The following is a 27,574-nucleotide window of genomic DNA, read 5'->3' on the forward strand; positions in this document are numbered from 1 at the left end:
GCAGGGACTGAACCCGCAACCTCATGGTTCCTAGTCGGATTCGTTAACCACTGCGCCACGACGGGAACTCTGGGACAGTTACTTCTTAACAAATAGCTCTATGCTCTCCCACATTTCCTAGTCCCCCTGTCGTTACGTGGAGCCATGTGACCAACTGTGGGCAAAGGGTTGTGAGTGGTCGTGCTGGTCCTCACTTCTGGGCTGATGCATTTAAGAACCAGGGCAGGTCCCTCCATTTCTTTGTTTCCCTGCTCTGAAGAGGGTGACCAGATGGCCGGGCTACAATGCAGAAAAATCTCCATCAGTCTGGGTTCTGGAGACTTGGTGCTGCAGAACCTCTGCCAATTCATTTTGGACAGATATCATACTGAGCAGTAAATTTCTGTTTTGCAGGACTGAGATTTTGAAGTTGTTTGCTATCCGAGTGAAGGCTGCCCTCTCCCGGCTAATGCAGACCAGAGAACCAGTGAGTCTCTGCAGGGAAAAGACACAAGGAAGATGTTTAGCAGCATTTGCTCTTGGCTGCCAGAGCCCCCAGATCACTCCTCTTCACACTCGACATAAAAAAAATAAAGTATCTTTTTAGAAACAGTACTCATTCATTAAAAATATTAAAAACGTTCAGTGGCCAAGAGAGATGGGGAAGGAGAGAAGGAGGGAGAAAGGGGTAGAGAAAGAAAAAGAGAGAGAGGGAGGAGGGAGGTGAGCTGAGCCCATCAGATTGCTTAGTTTTGTGATGGCGCCTCTGAGGAGTCTGGTGAGACATAGGAAAGTAGCTGAAGGGGGCCTTGAGTAGGATGAGTAAGCGGAGAAAGATTAGAGCAAGGCTGCCAAGAAAGGAAAACAAAACAAAACCCCCTTGTTTTTGGTTTTTCCTGGCTGTGCTTCTTGCCCTTGGGTTCCACGCCTGGCTGAACAAATATTTATTGAGTGTCGACTCTGTGCCAAGCAGGATTCTGGGGCTGGATACTCAGCTTGAACAAAATGTAGTACCTGCCCTCATGGACCATACTTTTTAGTGGGAGACACAGAGAAAACTGATACCTTGGTGTAATGTGGTGTGTTAGAAGGTGACGCATCTCCATGTGATGGGGAGAAAGCAGGGAGGTGACAGAAGGTAGGGTGGCCCCTGTGCATGTTCAAAGGATGCTCAGAGATGGTCTCACTGAAAAAGCAAAACCCCAAAGGAGAAGGAGTTCCCTGGTGGCTCAGTGGGTTAAGGATCCAGTGTTGTCACTGCTATGGCTCTGGTTACTGCTGTGATTCGGGTTGGATCCCCAGCCTTGGAATGTCCACATACCTCGGGTGTGGCCAAAAAAAGAAAGGAAGAAAGAAAAGAAGGAGAAGGAGCTAGTAGTGCGGCTACCTGGGAGAAGCGTGAAGAATAGCAAGGAAGCCAGGTGGTTGGGATGAGATACAAGGAGTACAGGGGAAGACAGACCATGGTAAGACCTTTGCTCAGAGATGGGACACTACTGGTGGATTTTGAGCAGAGGGATAATACGAGCTAATTTATATTTGAACAGGATGACTCTGTTTGCTACATGGAAAAGGTTACCAGATTTAGCAAATTAAACTTCCTGATGTCCAGTTAAATTTGTGTTTCAGATTAGTGAGTCTTTTAGGAGAAGTATATCCCACGTAATATTTGTGACGTATTTATAATAAAAAAGTTACTTGTTGTTTGTCCAAAAAGCAAATTTAACTCAGTGTCCTGAATTTTATCTGGCAACCCTGTACATGGAGAAAGATTTAGGGCATGGAGGTGAAAGCAGGAAGATCACCTGGGGATGTTGCAAGAAACCAGGTGAGAGTAGAGTTCCCGGGTGGCTCAGCGTGTTAAGGACCCTACGTTGTCACTACTGTGTCTCATGTTGATGCTGCAATGTGGGTTTGATCCCTGGCCGGGGAACCCAGGAACTTCTGCGTGCTGGGGGTGAGGCTGAAAAGAAAGAAAGAAAGAAAGAAAAAGAAACCAGGTGAGAGAGGGTGGTTCAGACTGGGGAGGTGGTTGGTAGGTGAGGAGAATTTGTTTGATGGATTCTGGGTGTATGAGGCCCCCTGCGTATTCTCTTTCTCCCTGTCTCTCTCTCAGGCCTTTTATGTCAGCTAGTTTGAGTCATCTTGCAACCAAAAATAGAAGAAAAGGGGTGGTGGTCATTGGGAGGATGTGGCTGGGGGCCTTTTGGCATAGGGGAAGGATGTGGGTTTTACCACAAGTTTCGTATAGTTTTAGAGAAACCACGAGAATAGAATTAGTTGCTCGAAGGTGGAAAGAAGCCAAAGGTCCAGTGCCAGCCCCGAAAGAGTCTGCCTCTCCCTGCTCAGGGGGCGTGAGCCCCCCCCCCCCCGCCCGGAGAAGTGGGGAAACACTGTGCGATGATTGTCACTTTCAGTTCTTTCCCTTTAAGCTTGGTGCCAGCAGGTATTTCTTGGCTGGAGGAAGAGTGAGAGAGAGCCGTTGGGGGATGGTGACTTGGTGCTGGATTTTTATATTCAGAGCTTTTGTTTTGAGCCCAGACGCTGAGGATATCCTTGGAGGGATGGGGGCAACGCCTTAGAGACAGTTGGAGCTGGAGGGAGGGACGAGAGCCCCGTGATGTGTCTTAAGGTGTGTTACTCACAACAGCCAGATCCTGACATTATCACCCCCGTCTCAAGGGTGAGGAACTGGCACAGACATGCATGGTGACCTCCTCAGGGTCACTCTCCAGGGCTTCCTGACTTCCCATCATCATCACTTGTCAAGTTCAACAGAAATCACTCCAGCGCTAATGAGCGGAGGGCCTGACAGGAGACAATAAGGCAGTGGAACAGTTTTCACTCCACTAAATGTTTGAGACCAAGAGTTTGGTCAGGAACGATCCATGTAAACATAATCCCTACAGCTGCACACCCCCCCCCCTTGCCCTCCTGTCTCATCCCTTCAGCTGTTTAACACAAAGGTATTGAGCATCCTCTATATGCCAGGTTCTGTGCCAGGTCCCAGTGATACATGGGTGAACAAAAGAGGTACACTGGTGGGAGGCAGAGGTTTGAAGGAAGAGGATAGTTATCAGGCGAAGGGTGAGCTTGTGCACATGCTCTGAGGCAGGAGGGAGTGTGGATAACACCAGGGGTTAAAGATGGCTGGAGGGGAGATGTGCAGGTGCCAGGATGCCATGTGAGAGTGTCTAGCAGGCGATAGTTGAGGACTCGAATTTTTATCCCAAGAGCCAACAGATGCCATGGAGATACTTTAAGCAGGATTGTCACATCTTTTTTTTTTTTTTTTTCTTTTTAGGGCCTCACCCGTGGCATATGGAGGTTCCCAGGCTGGGGGTAGAATTGGAGCTACAGCCCCTGGCCTATGCCACAACCATAGCAATGCCAGATCCGAGCCGCATCTGTGACCTACACCACAGCTCACAGCAACACTGGATCCTTAACCCTCTGATCGAGGCCAGGGATCGAACCCACAACCTCATGGTTCCTAGTCAGATTTGTTTCTGCCACGCCACGGTGGGAACTCCAGGATTGTCACATCTTGAAAAGACAAAACCTAAATGCCTATCACTAGAGGACTAGTTAGATCAAGCAGGACACGTCCATATGGGGAATACCAGGCATCTGTTCAAAAGAATGGGAAAAAAAAAAGAAACCCAAATGCCCACAAAACTGTGGCCACTTGGTTACATGGACCCATTGACTGAGCACTGGGGTAGCTAGCAAAAGAAGCTGACTAACCTCCATAGAACATGTTTTATTCACTTGATTGGAAAAAAAGGAATAAATAATGACTGCAAACTACTAGCATGATCTCTAAGAATATTAAATATATTCATATGGCACAGAACAGTGTGTTTTATATTCCACCATTTGTGTTAGAAATACATATATAGAAATGGTTGATTCTTGTTACTTGTGGTAGTTAGGTTCTATAAAGTTGCTGCAAGCATTGAATCAGCAGATGCTGAACTACTGTTCCCAGGGGAAATATGGGGTTATGTTCCTGCAAGCTCTGGTCACAAGGTTTTTATCCATTGATCAACACATATACAACATTATTGTATGTGTGTTTCTGTTTAAAAACATCTTTTTTAATATGTATTGTTGATTCATTAACACTGAGCTCATGGCCAACAGCACTAGAACTCACCTCAACAAAGCTCATCCAGCACATGTATCTTCTCTGTAAGGCACATCAAAGATTTCTTGTGCCCTTAGGATCCTTTGACAGCACTTCAGCACAAGGATTGGAGGGCAGTTTGTTTTATTTTTGTCTGTTTTTGCTTTTTAGGGCTGCACCTGAGGCATATGAAAGTTCCTGGGCTAGGGGTGGAATCCACAGCCACAGCAACTGCGACCTATACTGCAGTTTGCAGAAATACTGGGTCCTTAACCCATTGAGTAAGGCCAGGGATCAAACCCACCTCCTCATGGATATTAGTTGGGTTCTTAATCTGCTGAGCCACAATGGGAACTCCCAGAGGCCATTTTAAACAACAAAATTATCAACAAAAAGCATGGGAGGTAACTGGTCCAGGGGGTTAAGTTTCCAGTGTTGTCTTTACTGTGGCATAGGTTCAATCCCTGGCGCTGGATCCTCTGCATGCTATGGACATGACAAAAAAAAAAAAAAAAAAAAAAAAAAAAATTCAAAAAACATGCCATTAGGTAGATTGCAAAAAGGATACATGTTTACAGGCTGAGCTGAAGCAAGGAAGCAGGCAGGGGACTGCTCTTGTTTGACCTCAGCCTGGAACATACACGTTGGATAACTCAGATTTGCCCCTGTTCTGCACATGTCTGCAAATGACTGCGAAAGATCCTGGAATGTTGATGTGGGGCTCCAAATAAAGTTTGTCAAGGAGTTCCTGTCGTGGCACAGCAGAAATGAATCCAACTAGGAGCTATGAGGTTTCAGGTTCCATCCCTGGCCTCGCTCAGTGGGTTAAGGATCCGGCGTTGCCATAAACTGTGGTGTAGGCTGCAGACTTGGCTCAGATCTGGCATTGCTGTGGCTGTGGTGTAGGCCAGCATCTGCAGCTCCAACTGGACCCCTGGCCCGGGAACTTCCATATGCCGTGGGCGTGGCCCTAAAAAAAAAAAAAAAAGTTTGGCAGGTAGACGAATTTGTAAACATGGAACCCATGGATATGAACATCAACTTTTTAGGAGAAATAATCTCAATCTTAGACATAGATTTAGGAGAAATAATCTCAAACTTAGCTATAAATTTAAAAAATAAAAATACTACAAAATATTCATCAACATTTTATCCAGATTCACCTATTGTTAATATTTACCCCATTTTCTCTGTCGTGTGTGCCCTGCCTCTCCCTCTCCTGTGTAAACATACATAGACATACAAACACACACATACACACACATTTTTCCCCCTGAATCCTTCAGATGATTACACATCATGGCCTCTTTACTCCTAAATATATCAGTGTTTATTTCCTTAAAAAGTGGTTTTCTTACATAACCACAGAACACTTAGGAACTTTGGTAAATTTAACATGGACACAGTGCTTTTATCTAATCTACAATTCTCCTTAATTCTGGAACATGTCCACAGCCTTTCTTTGTGTTTTGTGATATTGGATGTTTTGTAACTACCACTTAAAAAAAAAAAATTTCTTGGTTTTCCCACTGTGGCAAAATGGGATGGGTGGCATTTCTGGAGCACTGGGATGCAGGTTAAATCCCTGGCCCTGCACAGCGGGTTAAGGATCCGGAGTTGCTGCAGCTGTGGCTTAGGTCACAGCTTCAGCCCAGATCTGATCCCTGGCCTGGGATCTCCATATGCCACAGGGAGGCCAAAAAACCCCAAAATATTCCTCATTTGGGGTTTGCGTAATATTTCCCCATAGTTTGATGCATGTTGTGCATTCTCCTCCCCTGGAATGCTGCATAGGTGATGATGGACCATGTATTTGCCCTAAAGAAAATGAAATATCTATGGGAAGAAGCTAAAGGAACAGGTGGCAGGGATTAGCTTTGGAGAAGACATCTGGAGTCTGGAGGAGAGGAGAAGGAAAGAGACTGACTTTTCACTATGCGCCCTTATATACTTTGTGAATTATGTACTGGATAGAGTACCCATTCACATGCTAAATTCAAAAAAAAAAAAAAAATCTCTAAGGTTGATGGGTCTGGTATGTTGACCCCATTTTCCATATGGAGGAATAGGCTCAAAGACAGTAAGTGAGCAGCAGGAAGGCCTCCACTTCAGCCTTGAGGCTCCAGTACAAATGCTGTCACTCAAACTGCTCCTCTGACATGGGGTGTCACAGGTTGCAATGAGTGCTCTGAGGAGCCAGGGAGGGCTGGGTGTCAGGGAAGGTTTCCTGCAGAGAGAGACCTGAGCTGGGTGTAGAAAAGTAAGACGTTAGTCAGGTGACCGGGATTACGGACTAGAGGGTGGAGTGAAGGAAGAGGAGTACGAAAGAGCCTATTTCAGCCAGAAAGTGCCTTGCACTCAGGGTAGCCGGCTTGCAGAAGTGCACACGCCATGAGCTCCGCCAAGAAGTTGAAGCTCTCCCTCGACAGTCCCACCCTACTGTGAGGTGGGGAAGCCTGGCCTTGCTTTTCAACACTACACCCTGCTCTCCACGTGGAACAGACTCCTTTCAGGCTGAGTATTCAGTCTCCTTGGAGTTGAACTCCCTCGTGTGGTTGACTTCTGCGGTCTCTTGAAAAACTCACTGAGCTCTGTGCCTCTCCCTTTCTTCAAGAGGCCATCTGGGGATCCGGTCAGTAAGACCCCTTACTGTATCCACTGAAGTTTGTGGGCAGGGGTCCTCAACACAACAGGTCCTCTGGTCCTCTACTCCTCTCTTTCAGAAGAGGGACATTGGCCCCTGGCAGTTAACCCAAGAGTTGAGACTGGGGTAATGTGCTGTCAGGGTCAGCTACATAATTTACAGGACTTAGTGCCTTCCTGTTCAAAGAGCAGGAAAGGAAGTACTAGTTTTTTCCTTTCTTTTGATTTGTCGTGGTGTTTTTGATTTGCTATTTAATTTTTTTTTTTTTTTCCTAACGCCCATACCTATGGCATAGGTAAGTTCCCAGCCAGGGACTGAATCCAAGACACAGCTGCAGCAGTGCCAGATCCTTTAACCCACTATGCCAGGCAGGGATTGAACATGTACCTCTTCAGGGACCCAAGTCACTGCAGTCAGATTCTTAACCCACTGTGCCACAGCAGGAACTCCTTAATGTTTTTAAGTAAAGAAGAATTACTTACTTAAAAATTCTTACTATGAATTTTACCATTTGTCTCTAAATTGTGCAATGCCGATTTTAAATCAAACTTGAGCATTTAAGTCACATGTCAAATTACAGAAATTATGCAATTTATATTTTGTATATCATGCATGCATGCATTTGTATTTTACTCATACTAAACACTGGAAATATTGCATAAAACCAATGTTTTGATTTTACTTCTTCATATGTTCACATTGTACCAACACTCTACCTTCACCCTACTGATGGTTGAAGAAGGACTGCACAGTAAAGGAACCCTGGGTTGCCTAATTTATCTGTCATTCTTTTCTTTTCCTTTTGGCTGCACCTGTGGCATGTGGAGTTCCATGGCCAGATCCAGCCCATGCCACTGCGGTGACCAGAGCCACAGCAGTGACAATGCCAGATCCTTAACCTGCTGAGCCACAGGGGAAAACCTGTCATCATTTTCAGAGTGATTGACTAATATAGGAAAGTGATACAAGTAAGAAAGATACAGTAGGGTTCCTTGGTTGTTTGTGCTTCTTAAATTTTCACTGCCTTCTTTCTGCATTTGAAGCAATTCTGCTTTTTGTTTGTTTGTATATTTGTTTGTTTTGTTTGCCATTGTTGGGTTTTTTTTTGTTTGTTTGTTTGTTTGTTTTGGCTGCACCTGTGGCATGTGGAACTTCCCAGGCCAGGGATCAAACCTGAGCCACAGCAGAGCCCCTAACCGCTGCAGTGACAATGCTGCCAGATCCTTAACCCCACCCTCCTATTGCACCACAAGGGAACTCCAAGCAAGTTCTGGATCTAATGGAAAGTGTGGCCTCAGGGCTGTAGGCTCTTGCTTACTCGGTCATGGACATAACATGCTTACCTGTGCTCACTTTGAGTCTTGCTAAAAGCCCACATCTTGTGGGTCCCCTGGATTCTGTGCTCCTGGCACATGTGCAAAGGGAAGGCATGCATGCTGAGCATCCTCTAAGTGAGTGGACTTTACTCACAAAGCACAATTTCAAAGTCAGAATTAATTACAACCAGAGTTTCCATTGTGGCGCAGCAGAAATGAATCCACCTAGGAACCATGAGATTGCGGGTTTGATCCCTGGCCTCACTCTAGTGGGGTGTTGCCATGAGCTGTGGTGTAGGTTGCAGACATGGCTCCGATCCCACGTTGCTATGGCTGTGGCAGAGGCCAGCAGCTACAGCTCCGCTTGGACCCCTAGCCTGGGAACCTCCATATACCACGGGTGCAGCCCTAAAAAGCAAAAAAAAAAAAAAAAAAAAAAAAAAAAGGCAAGTAAAAGAAAAGAAAAGAAAAAAAAATTAATTACAACCTCAAAACAGGAATCCAGAGCATTAAATTAATGCTTGCATAGGGGCTTTTCTGAATAGAGATTGGAGTACGAGGTAAGCATGTCATGGAAGTGAGATCGGCTGGGACCTGCGACCCGAGACCCTTTGCTATAGCGGCTGCAGTGCTTGTACCTGGACAAACATCGCAAGCAACAAAACACAAGAAACTATAAGTGACTAAAAATAACTACATGCATGGGCAGTTGGGGAAAATTATGAACAAGAAGATACAAAAAGACTTAAAAACCAACTGCTGTTTCTGAAGAGCCAAGAGCAAATGCAGGGTACTAGGCATGCCCCCTGCACACAACACTGCCAAAGATGTGGGCAAACTACCTATGTCACCCCTCTGGCCTAAGCTCTGGACATGTCCCTTCCTTCACTCTATATAAGGAACCAGCAAGCGAGTCGTCAAGGGAAAATACTGCTTGTTTTACTCCCTCTTGCTGCAGCAGGGGCCCCAGTAAAGACTCGCCTGAATTTTTTGTCTGGCCTCTTATCAACTTCTATTGATAAAAGAGGCCAAGAACCCTGATCAATAACAGAGGTTGCATGGCAGGCATTACCTATGCTGTGTGAGAGTGAGGGCTGCAGGGACCAAGACATACGCATATATTGGATGGATCTCCTCTGCTCTTGGACATGCTCCATTGTCCCATCAGACTTCATTTACGAAATACAAGTTCAAAGATAACATTACTAAGAATTTCATGATGATTAAACTGAGTGTGGGCCCTTCTAGGAGCAGAGTCATGTGGCCACAAAACTGAGGGTGGGGAGTGCTGCTCCTTTCTGCTCTCCTCTTCCTGCCTGGGGGATGTGATGGTATAATGGTGGAGCTTCAGCAGCCACTTTGGGCCATGTGGATGAGAGCTGTGCCTAGGAATGGTGGAGAGGAAAGCTCAGATAAACCTGGGTCTCTATTTACATAGAATAGATCTACATGTGTATTCTAAGCCATCTACATGTGTATTCTAATTGCTTTTAATACAATTCATTTGTGTTTTACACCAAACATGAATTTATTTGATATAGTAATTTGTGTCCCTTCACCTGGGACACAGAAACTTCTGGATGCCCCACAAGTCACTTGGAGGCCATGGGGAACCTTAGATGGGACCTCTAGCTTAAATATCCAGCTACCCAGCTACCTCCAGCCATGAGTGCTAAGCCATTTCCTGGGTCATATCTGAGGTGCCCTCCTGGAGGGCTTATCTCAGACTAGGAGCTGGCAAAACTGTATGGCCCATGGGCAGGCCACCTAGCTTGTAAATAAAAGTTTCACGGAAACACAGCCATGCTCATTATTTAGGTGTCGTCCACAGCTGCTTTTTAGCTGCAACGGCAGAGTGAGAATAGTTTTGAGGTAGTTCTATTTACTTGAACCTTTAAGGAAAAGTTTGCTGACTTCTATCTTAGAAAATTTCACTAAGAATGCCACTGGGTCCCCCAGGACCCATCTAACCCTGTGGCCTTCACCACCTGCTCTACCACCTTCATCTTCCCTTTTCCTCTTACAATCCTTCAGGCCAGAAGGGTCAGACTCTCCCATGGGTATATGTAGGTTAATATTTAACAATAGGCTCTCTGGAAGGATAAAAAGCCCTCATGTATAGCGTTTGTCCAATATCTGTGGTGTACATATTCCCACCATGGCTGATTCCAAGCCAACCACAGGATGCCAATGAGACCTGGGAAGAAACGAAGCAAATCAACTCTGAAGGAGCCACTAGAGTTGCCTCTAATCCTGCATTGAAGCCACTTTCTTTATATCTGGCCCAGGCTCTTCCACCAGTCATGCCTTTAATAGAACCCTACTCTCTAATCAACCAGGACTGGCTTTGATATACTAATTGTAGCTAAAGGAATTTAGAGAATCTAGCTCCCTGGCTTTTGGCAAATACATTTTCCCCTTTGCCTTGTCAAGGCTTTGATGTTTACATTCTGTTCTGTTCATTTCATTACATATTTTGTCTACAGATTGAGTCTAAAATATTAAATCCCACAAGAATAATATTCTTGTAACATGTAACTCTGATGCTACAATTGTGTAAATGTTGTTTGCTGCCGAATCAAGTTGTATGACTAGAGCTCTTAAGCAGAAAATAACTTTCAACCACTAAACATTTGTAGGTCAAAGAAGAATGTTTGAGGCATCCAAACCCAAACTAGTATCAGTTTATACTTTTTCTGTGTTTATGTGCCTTCTAACACTCAGCTTCTATTTTTTTTAATCTCACTTATGTTTTGGGGGGATTTTTTGCCTTTTTTTTTTTTTTAGAGCCTCACCTTCAGCATATGGAGGTTCCCAGGCTAGGGTCGCATCAGAGCTGCAGCTGCCAGTGTATACCACAGCCACAGCAACACGGGATCCGAGCCTCGCCTTGGACCTACACCATGGCTTGTAGCAACACTGGATCCTTAGCCCACTGAGTGAGGCCAGGGATGGAACCCATGTCCTCATGGATACTAGTTGAGCTCATTACCTTTGAGCCACAAGGGAACTCCTCACTTATTATTATTATTTTTTGATTTATTTTGTTTTAGTGGTACATCTTGCCTTCCTCATAGGCAGTACTTGAATATTAAATTGTCTGACCCCCTGGGTTTCAGAAAATGTCTTTAATTTGTCTTCACTTTGGGATGTAATTTGTCTGGCTATAGAAGTCCAGATTCAAATTAATTTCCCTGCAAAATCTGATGAAAATCTTGATGTCAGGCTAAATCTCATTTCTTCATATGTAACCTGTTTTTTTTTTTCTTTCTATAAGCTTATGTGACTTCTCTCTTTCTGTTTAAAGTTTTGAAATTTTACCCAAGTGCATTGAAATGTCGTATTTCTTTAGTCATCCCACTAGTCCTCAATGGGATCCTTAAAAAACACAAAACCAAAGCAAACATTTATTTGGTTAATACTAAAATGAACTATGAGGAAAACAAATATGGCAATAATAGCACCATAAAAATAAATTCTAAGTTAACACTTTTTGGGGGGTCTGTTTTTCAGGGCTTCGCCTGTGGCATATGAAAGTTCCCAGGCTAGGGGGTCTAACTGGAACTGCAGCTGCCAGCCTACACCACAGCCACAGCAATGCCAGATCTGAGCCGCATCTGTGACCTACATCACAGCTCACAGCAACACCGGATCCTTGACCCACTAAGTGAGGCCAGGAATTGAATTTGCATCCTCATGGATACTAGTTGGATCCTTAACCCGCCAAGCCACAATAGGAACTCTTCCAGTTAACATTTTTAAAGCGTGGAAAAAATACAATATCATGCAAAGAGTGAAACAGTTTGTATTGCACAAAAATGAAAGGTATAGATCTTCTCAGGCCTTACGTGCATTCCCCCTCCCCTTTCTCCGTGGTTCATTGGGTATCTATCCTTCTAGGGAAAAAAAACTGTATCTACTAGCAATTAGTATTCACTTTTTAAAAAGTACACCACATAGAGTCAGCTTTCCTTCATTCTACTCCATCATGGTTCTAACTGTAATAGGGAAGAACAAGTCTGACTCTATATTGGATCTGTCTCTTTTACTTTAAGATCTGTATTCAGTGGCTTTTGCTACAACTTCAGAGTGTTGTCTACAGCCTGAAATCCACAGGAGAGCTCTTTCTCAAGGCTCTGACCTTTAAAGGTATATAATACTTCCATTCGCAGAGATTTAAAAAAAAAAAAAAGTTGCAGAATAGAAAATAACATTTGTCTTGTTTGAACTTTACAGGGACATCATGACATGACCTACATGGTCCGCTTCAAGAACAAAAGATTCCAACACCAAGAAGTTTGCAACAACCAATCACACAACAACCACCTCCTTTTAGTATAAAAAGCCTGAATTCTAAATCGGGTAAGATAGTTCTTTGAGACACTAGTCCATCATCTTCACAGTCTGCTGGCTTTCTGGAAAGTCACTATTCCTTGCCCCAACAACTCATCTCTCTGTTTATTGGTTTGTCATGTGGCAAGCAGTATGAGTTTGGACTTGGTAACATAACCAGTATGCTATTGATGAACCTTTTTTTTTGTAAACGGCCACACTCGTGGCACATGGAAGTTCCTGGGCCAGGAATTGAATCCCAGCCACAGCTGCAAACTACACCACAGCTGCAGCAAGGCTGGATCCTTTGATCCACTTTGCCTGGCTGGGGATTGAACCCACACCCTGCAGTGACCTGAGTCGCTGCAGGCAGATTCCTAACCCACTGTACCACAGGGGAACTCCTGCTGATGGTCATTTAGATCATTTCAAGGTTTATGCCTCTATAAACAATACTGAAGTAAACACCTCTGAACAAATATAGATATCTTGACATACTCTAATGACTATATGCAAGTGCATTGCTGGAATAATGAGTAAAGATATTTTATACCTTGATCATTTTTGCCCATCTGCTCTGCCAAAATTTGCACATTTCCTTCTGAATAACAGGTTATCAGAGTGCTTAATTCCATACTGACTTGTTAAGAGTAGGTATTTATTATCAAGCTTTCTAAGTATTGCCAGCCTGGATAGGGGAAAACATTGATGGTTTCATATGTATTTCTTTAGCTGAATGTATGTCTTAATATCATTTCCTATGCTTATTGCCCTTCTGAATTTTGTTTTCCAGACTGCCCATTTTTGTTCTTGGCCTCAGTGGATCTTTTCTCAGACGACCTGTGTCTTTCTTTGCCTCAAGAAAAAGTCCTTTGGATACTTCTCCAGTATTCTCCCCTCCGTGTTCTCTCCCTTTTCCCCTGCATCCGGACATCTGCATTTGTCCTTGTGTCATTTTACTTTTATCTCCTAATTTCCAGCTGTTGGTCTTTTTACTCGGCCTTAAAGAAAATGTTTTTCAACATTATCTCTCCAATATTCAACTTGCTTTTTAAACATGAATAGGTAAAATATGACTTATAGATAGCACTGTCCTGCAATTTCTTATATCCTGATACCCTTTCCTAAACTTCTTGGCTATTTTTTTCTGGTACATCTGTATTTTTCAATTCTAGACATCACCTTGATTTCCTATTACGGAAGATGAAGGTTTAGCACTAACACCATCTCCATGCCCCACTGCCATTCTCTCCATCCTGAAGTAATAATAATTAACTACTTTTAGTTGTTTTTAATAGTTAATACTTCAACAGTAAAAGCATTAGTTAGTTTGGAGATAAATATTGGAGTGTAGTTCATGGCTGAGTTATAGAGCTTTACTGTGGTTACGTTTCCTTTGTCCCCCCCTCCCCTTGAAATTAGTAATTAACTTGAAAAATTTTTTTTGCTTTAGTTTTACATGTACCTTTAACTAAAGCCTTCTAAACTCTCAGAAAGGAATTTTAAAAGACTTTTGAATTAGGAAGAGTCCTTTTCCATTGATTGGCTCCTTCCTTTGTTTTTCTTCCACTTGAGATTTGAGGATAGAGAAGCTCCCATCATGGCGCAGAGGAAACGAATCTGACTAGGAACCATGAGGTTGCCGGTTTGATCCTTGGCCTCGATCAGTGGGTTAAGGATCTGGCGTTGCTGTGAGCTGTGGTGTAGGTCAAAGACGTGGTTCAGATCTGGCATTTCTGTGGCTCTGGTGTAGGCCGGCGGCTACAACTCCGATTAGACCCCTAGCCTGGGAACCTCCATATGCCATGGGTGCAGCCCTAAAAAACAGGAAAGACAAAAAAAAAAAAAAAAAAAAAAAAAAAAAGATTTTAGGATAGAGCCAAAAACAACAGGATCAAGGTGTCAGGGAGAGATGAAAGGCAAGAGAGGGTCGAGCCTGGAGAGGGGAAGACGGATCCACAGCGACGAGCAACTTGGAGCTTCAGGATCTAGTTGTCTGAGCTTGGAATGTTTCTACAGCGATGGCGTTTCAATGGTGAGTGGTTCTCAGCTCATCTCCCACCCTAGCCCACCCTCAAGATACACAGCTGTACTGGACCATGGCAGGAGGGTTGTAATACTGGAGGGGTGTCACTGTTCAAAATATGACCAAGAAGCCTGCATTTGTGTAAGTGCTGGGGGCAGAGGAGTATGTGGTGAGTCATGCTTGGTAGACACAGGAGGGGGCCAAAGGCAGGCCCGAAGTATCCCCAACTGGGTGAATGGGGTGACATAGGTAGGAGAGAGAGAGACCAAGTCATGAGGAAGGAGACTCCACAACCCAGGCACAAACCCTTCCCTGACCTCAGCACCCTTCCTTCCCTCCTCCTACTTTTCTTAACCCTGCCCAGGACATGGCAGGTGTTGAAGAAGTACTATTAAGTCCTAAGCACCGTGAGCTCACAAGGATGGATCCCTGTAAGCTAGAAGTCTGTGAATCAGGGGCAGGATGTGGTCCATGTATTTTGATATACTTTTTTTTTTTTTTTTTTTTTTTTTGCTTTTTAGGGCCGCAGCTGAGGCTTATGGGAGTTCCCAGGCTAGGGGTAGAACTAGAGCTACAGCTGCCGGCCTATACCACAGACACAGCAATGCTGGATCTGAGCCCCATCTGCAACCTACACCACAGCTCAGCAATGCCAGAGCCTCAACCCACTGAGTGAGGACAGGGATTGAACCTGCATCCTCATGGATACTAGTCGGGTTTGTTAACCGCTGAGCCAAGAAGGGAACTCCTTGATATACTTCAATTTAATGAACTGTGGAAGGACTGAGAGTCTCAGAAGGGCCCACTGGGGCTTGGCAGCTCTCTTTGGAACACCAGCCCCTCCTTCTTTCTCCATCAGCACACCCTTCTGTGGGTGGTGAGGGGGACTCTCAGAGGTTGCTAGATTTGAACAGAACCAAATTTTAATTGAATGAAGCCCCAGAGGTGGGGTAGGAGTGATTGAGAGACTGTACCTCAGACATCTTCCTGGCTTCATCTGTGCAGGCAAGAGCTGGGTGTTGATGCATCCCTGGCAGGCCACCTGAGCTAAGGAATCCTCACTCTGCCTGGGCCTGGCTGGTGCACTTCCCCGGATTCTGTCCTGATGGCTGCAGGGAATACAATCGTTAGTCCCCAGGCCATCAGTCTAAACTGGCCTCCCCACATGCCTGTTGTTTAGTTCCGATCTCTCTTTGAAAGTGTCTTGTGATAGTGTCTTCCATTTACCCTGAATAGCATACAGCAGGTGATCACTAAGCATTGTGTGAATAATAATCCCCCACCCTCTTCCCAGAGTTGAGCTTTGGAGTGTGATTAGAAGAATGGGTGACCCTGGCTTCCCTTTGGTCCCCACTGCTCACCTCTGGGGTGGGTGCAATGAGTGTGATCCAGAGCTCTCTGCCTTTCCGTTGTGGCTGTGCTCATGCTCGTGCACACTCCCGGGCTCATGCTCACCCTGTCCAGGACACATTCACTGCTCATCTGTGTCTCTCTAGCACAGAAACGTGAGAGTTTCTGCTCAGGATTTCCCACTCTCTCTGGGACTACCCCTCAGAGGTATTTTCCAGGTGCTTTTATTTTTTTTATTTTTTGGCCACCCTGGAGCATATGGAGTTCTCAGGCCAGGGATCAGATCTGAGCCACAGCTGTGCCCTGCACTGTAGCTGTGGCAATGCCAGTTCCTTAACCCACTGTGATGGGCCAGGGATCAAATTTGTGCCCTAGTGGTCCAGAGACACCGCTGATCCTGTTATTGCACAGCGGGAAATCCTCCAGGTGCTTTTAGATGTTGAGAAGCCCCAATATTCATCATCATGACCATCATAGCTGTTCTTCCTTTGTGCTCAGCACTCTTCACAACATTTCACTCAACATCTCATTGACTCCTGGCAACACTCTAAGACTCAGAGATGGTAATTTGCCTGGGGTCACACAGATGGGCCCAGATAGGAAGCCAGGTCTATCCTACCCATGTCTGTGTAACCAGCACTCGAACTCCCAAACTGGGTTTCATTCAGCAAATGTTACAGCACAAAGGATGTGTGTCTCAGCCACCAGGGGCCGCTGTTTCCCCACACTCTGGACAGGAACCTGGCCGCTGTCCCCCCACTGACTAAGGTTGACCCCTAGGGAACACAGCCTGAGCTGAACTTGTGAGCCCAAGGGAGTCCCGCAAATTCTAGGGGGCCTGCCCCATCTTACCACAGCCCTCAGCACAGCCTTCAGCCTGCCTACCCTCCAAACAAACAAAAGGGAGCACGGAAAGTTGGCCACTGCAGATGTCAAAGTATAAGCCTGTTTCTTGTGCTATGTCAGAATTTTTGCCTGTCTCATTTTGGGGGCCTAGCCAACTGTCAGGTCCCCCCCCCTTTTTTTGTCTTTTTGCCATTTCTTGGGCTGCTCCCGTGGCATATGGAGGTTCCCAGGCTAGGGGTCTAATTGGCCAGAGCCATAGCAACGTGGGATCGAGCCACATCTGCAACCTACACCACAGCTCACGGCAACGCCAGATCCTTAACCCACTGAGTAAGGCCAGCGATCGAACCCGCAACCTCATGGTTCCTAGTCGGATTCATTAACCACTGCACCACGACGGGAAATCTGGGTCCCCTTCTTGAATGAGGAAGGCCACTTTCAGAGGTGTAGGCCCCCCCCCGGGGGGGGTGGATATCGTTAGACCACTGGTCTCCAAACTGGGTATGTGAGATGATCTCTTGGAGGTAGTAAAGAAAAATACTAGAATTTTTATTCTGCATTAACTTATATTTTTAATCTACAAGTAAGAATGCAGCTTCACTAATATTTGATGGCCAAATTGGTGGTGACTCACTGGAATGGATGTCAAATAGCCCTGTGTCAATAAGGCCTATGTGACAGGATTTGTGTGTCCTTGTTGGGATGGGCTTATGGAGTGTATTATGTACTTTACCTAACCTAATCCTTATAGCACAAACAAGTTGCTTTTTTAGGAATTCCCACGGGTGTTCCCATGTGGCACAGTGGGATAATGATCCAGCTTGTCTCTGTGGAGGCTCCGGTTCCATCCCCGGCCCAGCGCAATGGGTTTAGGATCCAGCGCTGCTGCAGCTGTGGTATAAGTTGCAAGTCCAGCTCAGATTCAATCCCTGGCCTAGGGAACTTTCATGTGCTGCAGAAGCAGCTAAAAAAGGAAAAAAGGAAAAGAATTCCCTATGAAGAACCAGGGTCTGAAGGTCACACAGACAGTATCTCACAAGTGACCAGAGAAAGAGAAATGATTGAGTGGTCACCCCACACCTCATACAAGCTCTTAGCTGCTCAGGACATAAAAACAATGAGAGTCTATTCCGAATTGATAAGACTCCGGTCTCCCAAACTCAAACCTCTCAAAAGCATTTGAAGTTCTATCAAATGTTTATGGTGAGCTCTGTTATAATAATAAACACCACTGGGCCTTGAGATCAGTAGTACTGGGGTAGGAGTACAGCCAGCCATATGGTGTATCAGGGACCCCTTCAGGGGTGCATGTAGAAAACTGTTTGGAGACCAAGACCTGGATCAAAAGAGCTTGAAGATCACTCGTGTGTGCTGCAGCCAACAGTCCACTGTTTTTGTCTCGACAGTTCTTAGAGTTTACTGGGGGCCAAGAGCCCACGCATTGGGTTTTGTGAAGATTGTTGCTGACACTGCTTCGAGGGCCAGACTTTGGAACTATGACCCTTTGGGGTTGGTTCAGATTCCAGCTGAGGCATTTCAAATCCAGTGGGTTTTGTTAGGTTTTGGTCTGCTTCATGAGTGCCCAATTCCTGTAACACAAGCAGGAGGTGGGAGCCTCTGTGTGTGGCCCTCTTCCACGCTCACCAAGGACTTTACGGGACGCCCCGAGGGTCCATCCTGGTGGGCTGCACATTCCCCACCCTGCACAACAGGTCCCCCTCTTGGCCCCAGTCCCTATGTTCTTCCTTGCAGGGGCACGAGATTTAAAAAAAACAAAACAAAAAACCAAAAACCCCTCGAAGGATTTGTCAAAATCTCTGGAGAGGGAGAGTTCATTCCAAGTGGACTTGAACGCATGGTCATCTGTGTCCCGAGATCAATGGCATCCTTAGGACGATTTCGGGACAATCCTTAGGACACGTGCAGAGTCCTATGTCCCACTTGAGACAGAATCTGTGTCCTACTGACTCAGAATCTGTGAGGAGTGGACTGAGGAAAAAACATTTTAAATAAACCCTTTCACCCATTCCCACTAACTGGTGATTCTTTTTTTTTCTTCTCTCTCTTTTTACAGCCACACCTATGGCATATGGAAGTTCTGGGGTGAGGGGTTGAATTGCTGCAGCCACAGCAACATGGGATCAGAGCCACAACTCCAAGCTACCTTGCAGCTCATGGCAACACCAGATCCTTAACCCACAGAGCAAGGCCTAGGATCAAACCTACATCCTCATGGACACTGTGTCGGGTTCTCAACCCACTGAGCTACAATGGGAACTCCCTATCTGGTGATTCTAAAGCACACTCATATTTAAGAAACATTCCTCTTTATAATGCTATGTTCGGAAAAATATAGTTTTCCAAAGGGTTTATTATCTCAGTTGATTTTTCTCAATGTGGAGGAGGTAAAGCCTGGTAAACTTCAGTGGATTTTAAGGCCGAGGGTAGAGTGAGACTCTAGGTTGGGGTGGGGAGGGTGTCAGCCTTTCACCTAAGGGTATGGACGCTCCAGAGACAGGAGCTGGCCCAGTTCTTTTTTTTTTTTTTTTTAGGCCTGCACCTGAGGCATATAGAAGTTCTCAGGCTAGGGGTCAAATCGGAGCTACTGCTGCAGGCCTGCACCACAGCCACAGCAACACAGGATCTGAGCCGCGTCTGCAACCTACGCCACAGCTCATGGCAATGCCGGATCCTTAACCCACTGAGCAAAGGCAGGTATCGACTCTCGTCCTCATAGATCCTAGTCAGGTTCGTTAATGCAGAGCCATGACAGGAACTCCCATGCCTGCCCAGTTCTGCCGAACATACTGGATTCACAGGGGTTGTGGGGAGGGAGACGACAGTCAAGGGGGCCCTGGCTTGAAGTAACTCTGTGGGAAGGGGGTGAATTTCTGGGGCAAATCATTGCTGAAATCATATCCCTGCCTGGGCTCAGTGGGAAATACAATCCCACTCATTTTTAGAAAGAGTCTTCAGAGCTCAAGGCTTAAAGGCCGTCCAGTCTAACCGCATCACCGCTAAAGTCCATGGAGATTCTTCAGCACAAAATCAGTGCAATGCATGTGGGCCCCAGAATACTAAAGAGAGGATTTGAGTAGAGGCAAGAATTAGAGCTCCCTCTTCAGGCGGAATCCTCCTCCTGCCCCACTCCCCCCAGCCAGCCTCAGCCTTGAAGAACAGTCCTTCCCTGAAAACCCACTCTGCCCACTCTCTGCAAGGTGCGGGGGTACCCACCCCAGCCCCTTCCCCCATCCTGAGCCAGCCTCTACTCATCACACTGCCTCCTACTGGCCAGGCTAGTGTTTGCCTCCCCTGGTAAACAGTAAGTCTCCCTGGGGTAGGGCCTGGTTTCAGTGAATGTTTGTAAGATGATCAGACTCATCCCTGGGGCTTCTCTTGTGTCTTCCATGATCACCTCCAGCACCCTCACACCCATGGAGACAAAGCCCTGGCACTGCCATTTGATGAACTGCCGGGTGGTGGTTGTAGGGGTGCTAAAATGTCAGTTTTCTGTGTCATGGGGAAGAGGCAGATCTGGAGCCAGGGCTATAGTCTCAAACCAGGGCTGCAGGGCCATTCGCCACCTTGTCAGTCTAAGCCTATCTCCTGGCCAGGTAGGAAGGACCTCAGTATCTTCCTTCTCTTAGAGGCCAAGAAACCAACCCAGCAATGAGCCAGCTCTCAAGGCCGACCTCCAATCCCGCTCCTTTCCAGTAGCTGAGGTGTTGGCTAATGAGCATTCGGCTTCTGCTTTCCCATCCTTCCTGGCAACAGTCTCAACCCTCCCTGATGGTGAGCAACGCAAGTTCCAGGCATGCCTTGCTTCATCGCTGGCTGCCCAGGTGTCACTTAAATCACAGGGTGAGTGCCTAATGTTGTGGGCAGATAAACATGCAAATTTCCACATGCAAACAGTGTTAGGCTGCAGCTTCTTCCCCACTAAGAAAGACACCTGACAACAAGCTGGGAAAGTGGGTATGAGCCCATGCTTGCCCAGCGCTGTCCACCACTCATGGTGACCAGGTATCTGGGGAGACAAGCTGCCTGGTCCCTCATGCAGGAGTCAGTAAACAGGCATCTCTTTCAAGTCCCTAGAGGGTGGAAGTGACTTAAATAGGTACAGCCCAGCTCTGGTTCAGGGTAAAAGTACTTTTTTGCTTACCTGTTTTGGTAATGTTTTGATGTTGGTGCAGTTGTGTGTGTGCATGTGTGGTTTCTACACCATTGTAGTAACCCTCGGTCCAGTGGCTTTTCACTTCTTTGGGGCCTCAACTCCCATCAGCAGTTCTGATGGGATCCTCGCTATGAGGCAGCGGTGCTTTATCCAGTGAGGGCCAATGGGCACACCTATAAACCCACTTGGCCCATTTTCTCACCGGTTTCCATCTAGGGCCACAGGAACTAGGGACAGGCTACATTTCTGCCCCCTAAGCCCTCAATGGAGCATCGGGAAGTCGCGGTGTGGACACCTGGTGACTCGGCCGGGATGAGGCCTGCAGCTCATTCATCTAGGTTTCTGTGGCTCTGATGCTGCCTCTTAGGAGGACAAAACACGTAAGGGCGGGAGATTCCTGCAGGCTGGCTGCCGGGGTACAGGATGGGAAGCCAGGAGAGGAAGCCGCCCTGGAGTTAGGATTTTGTATTAAGGCTCCACGGAGCCCTTCGCTTTTACCTGGTTTGATTGGCAGCAAATAACAAAAAATAGAAACAGTGGAGCGAGGTTGCTAAGGAAGCAACAAAGCGCTCCGGAGTCCTAATCAGTGCCGGAAGCTGGAAGCTTTCCGGGGAAGAGAAAGGAGGGGATTCTTGGATCCAAAAGGCTGGAAGCGGGCAGGCGCAGAGAGCGGCGGGGGGGGGGGGGGGCAGGGGGCGGGGACCGGAGGGTCCGGCCTCCAGCCGTCCCCGCCGCCAGGGGGCGCCCGCTCGGACTGGGGTCCGGAGTCCGGAAGGCGGGGCCTGGGGCGGGGCAGAGCCTGGACTGCATTCCCGCCGCTGCCAGAGGAATGCGGCCTTTGGCTCGTCCCCTGTCCGCATTCCGGCCAGCGCTGGAATGTGAACAGGGTGTTCACTGCTCACCCTAAACGCACAAGTTCGGTCCCCTCCCATCAGAGAGCGCCTGGCAGCGGCTCCTGGAGAGGCCTTGTCTCTGCTACCCCCACAGAACCTGCAACATGTCCGTCTGACAGTCCTGAAGGCTGTCAGGCCTACAGGGACTCGGCACCAGCCCCTGGGTAGCAGTGTTTTGAAATCGAGTGTGGTTTAGAAATGGGGGGCGGAGTTCCCGTCCTGCTGCAGCGGAAACGAATATGACGAGGAGCCATGAGGTTGCGGGTTTCATCCGCGGCCTCGCTCAGTGAGTTAAGGATCCGGCGTTGCCCTGAGCTGTGGTGTAGGTGGCAGACGTGGCTGGGATCCCTCTTTGCTGTGGCTGCGGTGTAGGCCGGCAGCTATAGCTCCCATTAGACCCCTAGCCTGGGAACCTCCATATGCCCCTGGTGAGTCCCTAAAAAGAAAAAAAAGAAAGAAAGAAATGGAGGGAAACCCGAAGTGGTCCACTCAGTTGCGGAGAAGGTAAGGCCTATAGCTGGAAGGGGAGATGGGAGCCACCTTCTCTGACACCAGCCTCAAGGAGCAGAGTTCAGATTTGCCCATCTTTAGGGCATATTGTGGATAACAAGGCCTGGAAAGAGGAAGGGAAAAGCAGAAGATCCAGTTTGGGATTAGTTGCTCTTTCATCAGCTAGGGGAGGGGCTGAATACCCAAGAGTAAGCTTTTAATTCTTTCAACAAATATTTACAGAACCTCTGCTCTGGGCCAGTCCCTGAGCTAAATTCTGGGAGCACAGAGTTGAACAAGACATTACCTATCCTTTAGGAGCTGACATTCTGATCCCTAGAGACTGTCACTGAAACACTCAGAGAGACCAAAGAAGCTGAGGGTGTGAGGGACTACAGGAATAACCCAGATTGGGATGGCGATCCAGGAAGGCTTCCTGGGGGAAGCTGCCAAGCGATGGTGATCCAGGAAGGCTTCCTGGGGGAAGCTGCCAAGTGACTTGGAAGGCCAAAAGGAATTAGCCCAAAAGAACTGTTTTCTAGACAGAAGGAACCTTGTGTTTGGAGGCTGAAGGAAGAGCATGTGGTCTGAATCTGCCCACCCCAAAAGTGCCTGCCAGGTGGCCAGCTGAGTCACAGCAAGGATCAGGGTTCCACTTCAGCTGACTCCATGATATTGGTTGATTTATGAAGCTCCCCCCACCCCTTCTGCAAGAGGCACAGTAGTGGGCCTGTGAGGAGTGTAAAAAGGATCAGGACTCAGCATGATGCTCTGGAGTCTTGTGGGGACTGAGAGATAAAGCCCATAAAGCATCTGCAATAGTGCCTAGTGTCTAGTAGGTGCTCAGTAAACACTGGATGGTCTTCAACATCCTGCCTGATTTCACTGACTACTTCTCTTTCCCTTCGGAGTAGCTGTTTCTTATGAGAAGGGCAGCTGTCCAGCTTTTCATCCCAGCCTGACTGAAGGATGGAACTTCCTGGTTTTTTATCCCTCCCTGTTTGAGGAGGAGAGCAAGCAGGAGATGACACTGGCATGGTTGGCCATCATGAAGATTGTGGAATACATCTGGGGCAACTGGTGCTGCAAATGCAGAAGACCGGGGGCAGAGAAGGGCCTACCCTGGAGGTGCATTGTGAGAAGATGGCCTGTGAGCAAGGATGGGAGGGTCAGGACCAGGAAGGTTGAACTTGGGCAATGGTCCAGAAAAGGAGTGATAAGAGCCTGATAAGAGCTGAAGAGGGGGAGAACAGAAAGGACCTAGAGACTGAGGAGGCAGATGAGACCAGACTCTAGGTGATTGACTGTGGGGGTGGGAGTGTGGGGGTGGAGCCAAGTCCTCAAATTCACTGTTGGACCATCACCTGCTGTGGGTCAGTGTGGATCTGAGTACTGGAGGCCACCCAGAATCATAGCCAGTGCATCACAAACATCCCTGAGTGATGGAACAAGAATGTTTACATCCAGAAATTCCTTGTTCAGCCTCCCTCCCAGGAATGCACCAGGACCTAAATTCTTCTGTACAGAGGAAAGGTACAGGCCTTGGAATGGCCTCTCCGGCATTGTTCCTTGGCAAACACAGGAAGATGGGTTTCCTCTAGCTTTGTGGTGCTGACATCTGAATCCGGACCCCTCCCCCAGCCTTTGGGGTAGGGAAAGGGAGGCAGAGGACCAGGCAGGCAATGGAAAATAAACACCCGTCCCCTGCTCTTCTGGCTTGTTTCATGTTCTTAGAATTTCCTCTCTTCGATTCCGGCTTTGTTATTTTAAAATGCTATGCATTGGTTAGGGCTGGGAAACTCCCTTGTTTCTGTGGCAAGGTGGCTCCACATTGGGAACACAGTCCTGGCACCCCAGGAGAAGGGTCCCAGCCAGCAGGCCTGCAGCCCAGTGTCAGAGTGAGCTCCTGACTCAGCCTGTGTGAGGGAGACTCTTGGGGCCGGGTGTGTGTCCTTCTGCATGAGCATATGCTTGTTTCACAGCAGGAACCTGGCGGTGTTTTGGTTCCAGCTATCTGGGCCAGGGCCAGGCTGGAGTAGTCATGGCTCTGATGGGATGTGGTGGGGCCTCAGGGGGCTCCAGATGGGCCTGGGCTGAACGTGTAGGGAGAGGACACCCCTTGGCCACCAGAGAGCTGTCCCGTGCCCACATGACCTGGGCTGCCTCCTCTCCTGGGCTCTGTGTGGTGGACACGTGAGCGGTGTGCTGGCCTTTCCAGCGAGGCTTCCCCCTCTCACCCTTCTCTCCTGATCCCCATCCCTGCAAGAACTGCTCATTGTAGTGTTTCCTTTAATCACCAATTCTTTCTTTTTTCCTTTCCTTTCTTTCTTTCTTTCTTTCTTTCTTTCTTTCTTTCTTTCTTTCTTTCTTTCTTTCTTTAACAACTATTTATTGAATGCTATCAGGTGTCTAGCACTGTGCTGGGGGCTGTAAATACAGAGACAAATGAACTAGAAAGATTGGGAATCTTAGGGGAAAATGCCATAATCAAGATGAATAGTATTTTACTGTTTTTTTTTTTGTTTGTTTTTTGTTTTTTGTCTTTTGTCTTTTGTCTTTTTAGGGCTGCACCCATGGTACATGTAGGTTCCCAGGCTAGGGTCTAATTGGAGCTGGAGCTGTTGGCCTACACCACTGCCACAGCAACTCAAGATCCAAGCCATGTCTGCAACCTACACCACAGCTCATGGCAATGCCAGATCCTTAACCCATGGAGCAAGGCCAGGGATTGAACCTGCGTCTTCATGGATGCTAGTCAGGTTTGTTAACCACAGAGCTACGATGGGAACTCCCATGAAATATTAAAAAAAAAAAAAAAAAAATCAGGAGTTCCCACTGTGGCACAACAGGATCAGCGGCAGCTCTGAAGCTCCAGGATGCAGGTTCGATCCCCAGCAAGCACTGCGTGTTAAGGATCTGACATTGCTGCAGCTGGGGTGTAGCTCACAACTGCAGCTCAGTTCTGATCCCTGGCCTGGGGAGCTCCATATGCTGTGGAGTAGCCCACAAAAGAAAAAAAATAAAATTAAAATAAAAAAAATCAATCCATGGTGAACAAAATAGTAGAATTTTATTTTTATTTTTTTCTTTTTGTGGCTGTACCTGGGGCATATGGAAGGTACCAGACTAGGGGTCTAATCAGAGTTTCAGTTGCCAGCCTACACCACAGCCACAGCAACACAGGACCTGAGCTACAGCCATGACCTACACCACAGTTTGCGGCAATGGCGGATCCTTTAACCCACTGAGCAAAGCCAGGATTGAATCCAAATCCTCATGAATAATAGTCAGGTTCTTAACCTGCTGAGCCACAACAGGAACTCCAAAAGCAGAATTTTAAAAAAAGATTTGTAGCAGAGTACAGCTCTACGCTGGGCCATACTGTAGTCTGAGTGAAAAGAAAATCAGTAAGACTGATCAGGGGTTCAGAATTGAATACAGCATGGACAGAATATCATACAAGCATTAAAATATCTCAGGAAAGTTTCCTTCTTGACATACAAAGAAACTCTTGGTATACTGTTCAGTGAAAAATAGGAGTTTGTAGAATAAAGTATGGTCCTATTAAAAATATATCCTGATACTGGAAACTATAAGAGGCTATGCCAAGACGTTAAATGCCTTCTCTCTTTTATCCCCTCTCTTTTATGGCCCTTTGTTTGTTTGTTTGTGTGTGTTTTTTGGTTATTTTAAGAGTGAACATGTAAGAGTTGTTTAATTTTCTCAAAGATATTTTTAAAATGCAAGAGAATTGTGGTAGAGCATGCTGGGCTATATATTGTAGCCAATTGTGGGCTTTCTGACCTATAAGAGACGGAGAATTCCCCAAATCAACCCCCTTCTCAATGCCTGCAAGAGGGGCAGAGCCAGGATGACCATGCCCACTTTATCTACAGGGGAAACTAAGGTTCTGGGAGCTAAAGACACCCAGAGAAGAGGACCCATTGGAACCGGCCTTTGCATGCAGCTCTGCCTACTGGGATCTGCATCACCCACACCCTGTATGCCAGGTCTCTTGCTTCCCAGCTTCTTCCAAACTAAAACCCCTGAGTCTCTCTTCTTCTCAGGCAGCAGTTCCCTGTTGACTTACCTCTTCTGTTGGTGCTTTCTCAACTGAAAGCATAACTGTAGGAAGAAAACCTGCAAGAAACATCTGAGGGGTTGTGGCTGGTCCCTCTCTGGCCTGGTAAGGGAGTGAGAAAGTATTTTCAGTGTTATGTTTTCACTCTGGCACAGACACACCCCAAAGATTGGCATGAATTATACTTAATTTTCTAAAGCCCCCATCTGCCAGGAAATGCCTAGTGGTATTTCCCAGAGTTCAGAAGCCATCAGCCCTTCGTGCCAGCAGGCTTGACTATCTCTTGCCCAGCAGCAAACCTCGGGCCCATCCTCTGGGGAGGTCCCTGAGGGGAGAGGAGCCTGAGGCAGCAGTGCCACTTCTAGAGGCTGTGGCCTCTGGCTTATGTTCACACAAGCCTCAGAGCTGAGGCCTTCCAGACTTAGCAGGCAGACTGTCTTGAGTGTGGGGCCAAGAGAGAGGCTCTTTCTCTCCTCAGAAGTGGGTTTCCATGTTCCAGCCCACTCTTGGCAGTGTGTGGTCTCTGCTTGTCTATTAAATGCCAGGAAAGGGGCACTCTTGCTTCTAAGTGTGGGTGTGGCAGATTGCATTTCCCGAAGATGGCTGTGACAATATTCCCCTTGCAGCTAGCTGTGGCTATGTCACTAAATTATAGCAATGACATGTAAGTGGAATTATTGTGTAGAAATTTCTGGAAAGTGTCTTTCAAAGAGAGGTCGAGTGCCCTTTTGTCCCCTCTCTCCATACTATTGCCTGTAATACAGTTTGGATGGCTTGAGCTCCAGCAGCCTTCTTGGACTATGAAGACTTGGTATGGGGGAAAACTTTAACAAATACAAGAAACCCAGAAGTTATGAAGTAAAAGATGAACATATTTGACTAGATTACAATTTTAAACTCTGTGTGGCAAAAGATAACACAAAGACAACAGATAAAGAGATTTGAAGACTGTTTATAAACCAGGACAAAAGGAGCAAAGAATCTTTACACACTGACAAGGAACAGATAAATGATCCAATAGAAATAGTGGCAATTTATTCAAGACCCATTCTAAAGAACCAAAAAAATATGAAAAATCACTAGTAGTTAGCAAAGTAATTAAATCCACCTGAAAAATAAATGGAAAGGATTGTAGTATCTATTGCTCATAGATCCACAGAGGAGGGGTGTTCACATACATTGTTAGTGGAAATGTTCATTTTTATAGCCTTTCTAAAAAAAATCAATTTGGATCAATTAAATTATTATATAAATTAAGAATTTGATAAAACTTGTATAAACATATGTTATATATATTTAGGTAACATACTAGAGT

The 27,574-nt window shown here is 46.6% G+C and overlaps 2 long non-coding RNA genes across 2 annotated transcripts; one reads left to right on the plus strand and one right to left on the minus strand.

The window, feature by feature from the left end:
- Window positions 1-26,471, minus strand: LOC106505688. The gene is made up of 3 exons (XR_001300331.2): window positions 26,269-26,471; window positions 15,401-15,535; window positions 1-474 (listed from the first exon to the last, which is right to left on the minus strand). It is a non-coding gene; the product is annotated as an uncharacterized LOC106505688 (long non-coding RNA).
- On the plus strand, window positions 22,087-23,888 carry LOC102157642. Its single transcript, XR_306938.3, has 2 exons — window positions 22,087-22,193; window positions 23,093-23,888. It is a non-coding gene; the product is annotated as an uncharacterized LOC102157642 (long non-coding RNA).

The sequence above is a fragment of the Sus scrofa genome, chromosome 13, assembly GCF_000003025.6.
Source record: "Sus scrofa isolate TJ Tabasco breed Duroc chromosome 13, Sscrofa11.1, whole genome shotgun sequence".
Classification (NCBI taxonomy): domain Eukaryota; kingdom Metazoa; phylum Chordata; class Mammalia; order Artiodactyla; family Suidae; genus Sus; species Sus scrofa.